General features: G+C 44.4%; 1 pseudogene; it reads left to right on the forward strand.

The window, feature by feature from the left end:
* Positions 1–4,167: 4,167 nt before the first annotated feature.
* LOC100415249 (phosphatidylinositol 5-phosphate 4-kinase type-2 gamma pseudogene) lies at positions 4,168–5,678 on the forward strand (annotated as a pseudogene).
* The last annotated feature ends 225 nt before the right edge of the window (positions 5,679–5,903 follow it).

Below are 5,903 nucleotides of genomic sequence, written 5' to 3' on the forward strand. Positions count from 1 at the left end.
GCACATTTTCTTTTAGCTCAGAGAAGTTTGTTATTACCCATCTTCTGAAGCCTCTTTCTGTCAATTCATCAAATTCATTTCATTCTCTGACCATCTTTGATCCTAGCTGGTGAGGAGTTGTGATCCCTTGGAGGAGAAGAGGCATTCTGGTTTTTGGTGTTTTCATCCTTTTTGCACTGGTTTCTTTCCATCTTTGTGGATTTATCTATCTGTGGTCTTTGTAGTTGGGGGTGACTTTTGGATGGGGTCTCTGAGTGGGCATCCTCTTTATTGATGTTGAAGCTATTTCTTTCTGTTTCTTAGTTTTCCTTCTAACAGTCAGGCCCCTCTGCTGCAGGACTGCTGGGTCCACTCCAGATCCTGCTTGCCTGGGGATCACCCACAGGGGATGCAAACAGTAAGGGTTGCTGCCAGTTTCTTCTTCTGCTATCTTCATCCCAGAAGGGTACCCACCAGATGTCGGCCTGAGTTCTCCTTTATGAGATGTCTCCTTGGGTGTATGAGAGTCAGGGAGCTGCTTGAGGAGACAGTCTGTCCCTTATAGGAGCTCAAGTGCTGTGCTGGGAGCTCCATTATTCCATGCAGAACTGCTGGGCTGGCACCTTTAAGTCTGCTGCAGCTGAACTCATAACCGCCTCTTTTCCCAGGTGCTCTGACCTAGAAAAGTCAGCTTTATTTATAAGTTCCTGAAGTGCTGCTGCCTTTTTTGAGAGATGCCCTGCCCCACCCAGAGTAGTCTAGTCACAGTCAGTGGGCAGCAGAGGAATTGCTGAGCTGCTTCAGGTTCTGCCCAGCTGCTGTGTGAACTGCCTCAGTATTAGCAGACTGCCTCAGTAGTGGTATATGCCCTTCCCTCCATTGAGCTGGACCGTCCCAGGTCCAGCTTTGCTTGCTGTGAAACTCTCAATCCAGAGTGTTTCAGATTGCTTGTTTTGTGTGGATGGTACCCACCAAGCCAGATTGCCTGGCTCCCTGTCTCAGCCCCCTTGTTTTCAGTTGAATGGGTGGCTCTGTCTCCCAGGTGTTCCAGTGCCAGTTGAAACAGCCACCCAGATTTGTATGAGTTTCTGTGCGCCAACCTGTGGAACCAGGCATGCTGAAAACTCATGTTGCTTTTTGGCCCAGGAATCTCCTGGTCTGTGGGCAGTGAAAACTTGTTAGGAAATGTGGTCAGCACTCACCCTCTGTGTGTTCTTGCTGGGAACTGCACTCTGGAGCCATTCCTATTCAGCCATCTTGGATCCTCCCCTGTCGTATAATAGATTTCTATGATTTTATGTTTGATCTGGCATCCATCTTTAATCTCACTCTAGCACCAGCAGACTTTTTCTCCCTGTACTTTAAGATGTAAATCTTGCCATTTGATTTTTCACCTAAGAGTTGTTTCCCTCAATATGCAGATTTAGGGCTATTTAGCTGAAAACTGCCAAGGTAATAAACCAGGTTATCAAAAGTTTGCAAGCCTAAATAAGAAAAAGGAGGTCTTAAGAATCTATAAAAAGTGCTTCTATGTTGTGTACACAATGTTTCACTACTGAAAATATTAAAAAGCTATAATTAATTGGCTTAAGGAAAATTAAAAGCACTTAAATCAAATACTTTAACAAAAAAAAAGACTAGTCAAGTGCTTTTTCAAGTTTATGTGACTTAAGTAAAGTATTTAATAAATAAGCTGACTTTAAAAGTATTGGTAAAGTAATAATAGAAATGTCTCAAGAATTGCCAGCATATATTTTTGTTTGCATTTATTGACCAAGAAACTTCCTACTCATCCCTGCCAAATACTATAAGTTATCAAAATTTGGCATAGAGTTTACAAAATTATAAATTCAGCCCCAAACAAAATGATCTTTGCTTGTGTAATTTTAAATAGATAAAACATTAATATTCATTTAATAAGTATATCTACATATTAAATTATTTAATAAAATGCCATAACTCCTAATCTTGTGGCTTTTGGCAGTCTAGTCCACAAGCATGAAAGAGGTTTGTTCCGGCAGAGGACTGTTATCTTTGTTTCAGAGCAAAATATAAACTAAGTAAATGAACAAGACCTTCTTGGAGGTTAGAAGCAAGACGAAGTCAGTTAGGTCAGAACATTTTCAGTCTCAGTTATAATTTTGCAATGACAGTTTCATAACTTTAGTGGCTATCACAATTTTCATAAATAAGTAAACAAATAATTATGTAAATGTAATGGGATACTCATAACTTTGTCATAATTTAGAATCTGAAGTTATAAATTAAATAATAAGTATTTATTTTGATATTTTCCAGTAGGCCCTGGTGTCTGTGGTTCCCTCTTTGTGTCTCTATATACTCAATGTTTAGCTCCCACTTATAAGTGAAAACATGAGGTATTTTGTTTTCTGCTCCTGTGTTAATCTGCTTAGCATAATGGCCTTCAGCTCTATCCATGTTGCTGCAAAGGACATGACCTCATTCTTGTGTTTGACTGAATAGTATTCCATGCCATATATGTACCACATTTTTTATCTAGTCTACCACCGAAGACCTCCACAGGTGGGAGTCAGTGTCTCAGGTGGTGACTTTGATGTGATACGTGTCACAGCAGGCACTCAAACACGGAGCAAACCGAAGTGATCATTGTTGTGGAGAAGGAATTGCAGACCACTTAATACTGGAAAGTAAAGAGGACCTCGAGATCAGGTCAAGTAGTTATAAGTCATTCATACCCACTGGGGATTTCCAAACTCGGGGAGGCATTGTTTCAGGCTAGGGATTAATGATGGGACAGCAGTTATCAGCGCAGCAGCAGCATATGAAAGCATTGAAAAAGGTGCTCAATGCTAGTGGGGCCTCTGTCTCACAACATCAATTAAGAGAGTTAATATAAACTATTGTCTTTAATAATCCTTGGTTCACAGCAGAGGGCATGTTATATCTAGATGTCTGGGTAAAAATGGGAAGAAATCTAAAACAAATTGTGTTCAAGGGAAACAGGTCACTGTAACATCTCTAACATCATGGGCCTTAGTGAGAGTGGCTCTAGTCCCATTATACATAGAAGAGCCCAATGAGGAAAAGGAGAAGGAGCTGCTATCCACCTTACCACCTCCAGTCTCTTCCTCAGCCCAGCTATCATTGGATACAGATAATAAGGAGAAAACAGAGGTTTTGCCTGAACCCCCTCCTCCAATGAGTAAGAAAAAAGATAAGAGAGGCCCACAGTTATGGGTTCTTATCTTAAACAAGCAGCCTTGCAGGGTGAACTCCTGGCCTGCCTGGTAATTGGAGATTGGCAAGGGAATCAGATGCATGAACCCATCTCTTTCAGCACTTATAAAGAGCGAAGAAAAATTGTTAAGGAAAACGGGAGCCACTAGCCCATTTATGAAAGGACTGATTGAGGTTTTAGCAAACAACTTCCAAATGACCCCATGGGACTGGTTAGTGCTAGCTGAAACCATTTTGGAGCCAGCCAGTATCTCCTCTGGAGGGCAGAATATGATGAGTTGTGTGAACAAAAGGCCAAAAGCAAAAGGAATCAGGTGGCAGGAAAAGATGTAACAGCTGCTCTGCTCCACGGGAAGGGTTCCCATGCATAAGTACAACAATAACTAGATTTTGACCCCCAGGCCTATAATCAAGTTTCTTCATAGGCCCTTATGGCCTGGGACTGAATTCCCCAGAATGGAGCTCAGCAGGGGTCTTTTGTAAATGTTCAAGGACCTCAGGAGGTATTTGTTGAATTTATTGATCATTTAACCCAGGAAATGAAAAGACAGATTGAAATTTGTCACAATCAGGCTGTGGATATTTTATTGCAATTGGCTTATGAAAATGCTAATGTGGGTTGCCAGCAAGCAATGCAGGCAGTCAGAGGAAAGACAGCCACAGTCAGGGAACTTATAAAAACATGCCAACTAGTATGAACAGAGACGCACAAAGACAAAGTACTGGCTCTGGCATTAAGGCCTCCTAGAATGAAAAGGGAGGGAATTGTTTTCTATGTGGAGAGCCAGGTCATATGAGAAGGGACTGCCCAAAGAATAGAGACCAAGGTACACCAGACAAAGACCCCCCTTCTATATGTCCCTGATGTAAAAGTGTGAGGCATTGGGCAAATCACTGCAGATATAAATTTGATAGAAGTGACAACCCAAGAGTCGCGGCCGGCTAGGGTTTCCACACGGTCGGTTGCATGGGAGACTATGGCGTCTTCCTCTGTCCCACCGGCCACCGTACCGGCGGCGACAGTGGGCCCCGGCACAGGTTTCGGCTTCGCCTCCAAAACCAAGAAGAAGCATTTCGTGCAGCAGAAGGTGAAGGTGTTGTGGGTGGCCCACCCACTGGTGGGTGTGTTCCTGTGGGGCGTAGCCCACTGGATCAATGAGCTCAGCCAGGTGCCTCCCCAGGTGATGCTGCTGCCAGATGACTTTAAGGCCAGCTCCAAGATCAAGGTCAACAATCACCTTTTCCACAGGGAAAATCTGCCCAGTCACTTCAAGTTCAAGGAGTATTGTCCCCAGGTCTTCAGGAATCTCCGTGATCGATTTGGCAGTGATGACCAAGGTTACCTGGTGTCCCTTACCCGAAACCCCCCCGCAAAAGTGAAGGCAATGATGGTCGCTTCCTAATTTCCTACAATCAGACTCTGGTCATCAAAGAAGTATCCAGTGAAGACATTGCTGACATGCATAGCAACCTCTCCAACTATCACCAGTACATTGTGAAGTGCCATGGCAACACACTTCTGCCCCAGTTCCTGGGGATGTACCGAGTCAGTGTGGACAATGAAGACAGCTAAGTGCTTGTGATGCGCAATATGTTTAGCCACCGTCTTCCAGTGCACAGGAAGTATGACCTCAAGGGTTCCCTAGTGTCCCGGGAAGCCAGCGACAAGGAAAAGGTTAAAGAATTGCCCACGCTTAAGGATATTGACTTTCTCAGCAAGAACCAGAAAGTATATATTGGTGAAGAGGAGAAGAAAATATTTCTGGAGAAGCTAAAGAGAGATGTGGAGTTTCTAGTGCAGCTGAAGATCATGGACTACAGCCTTCTGCTGGGCATCCAGGACATCATTCGGGGCTCTGCACCAGAGGAGGATGAGTCAGAGGTGGATGGGGACTGCAGTCTCACTGGACCTCCTGCTCTGGTGGGCTCCTATGGCACCTCCCCAGAGGGTATTGGAGGCTACATCCATTCCCATCGGCCCCTGGACCCAGAAGAGTTTGAGTCTCATTGATGTCTACGCCATCCGGAGTGCTGAAGGAGCCCCCCAGAAGGAGGTCTACTTCATGGGCCTCATTGACATCCTTACACAGTATGATGCCAAGAAGAAAGCAGCTCATGCAGCTAAAACTGTCAAGCATGGGGCTGGGGCAGAGACCTCTACTGTCCATCCAGAGCAGTATGCTAAGCGATTTCTGGATTTTATTACCAACATCTTTGCCTAAGAGACTGCCCGACTCTCCCTGATGTTCAAGGTGGTGGGGTTCTGGGAGGCTGGGGAATTGTGGATATTCTAGCCACCACGTTTCTTCTTTTGCTAAATTCAGGCTGCAGGCTCCTTCCATCCAGATAACTCCATACTGTTTAGTAGGCTTCTGACCCTCAGAAGTACATTGTCCTTTCTCCCCTTTGCCCATTTTTCTCCCCTCTCTCCCGCCCCACAAGAAGTCTGCTTGTATTATTAGAATGTTATTGTTGATTCTTTCCCAAGTGCCTTGATCTTTGTAAAATCTCCTGCTGTTTCTATGATATAGGAGCTGGGGGAAGGGGGTTGTTTGTCATCTGCAGGACCTGACTGGACAGATGGGCCTGGCTCAAGCAACTACTCTGGATGCACTTTGCTGTGTGGGATGAACTAAACGTGTCTGAATTTTGCTGATAACTTTATAGAACTCACTATGGCATGCTTCCCTCCTGGTGGGCCCTAG

The sequence above is a fragment of the Callithrix jacchus genome, chromosome 7 (genome assembly GCF_049354715.1).
Source record: "Callithrix jacchus isolate 240 chromosome 7, calJac240_pri, whole genome shotgun sequence".
Taxonomy (NCBI): Eukaryota; Metazoa; Chordata; class Mammalia; order Primates; family Cebidae; genus Callithrix; species Callithrix jacchus.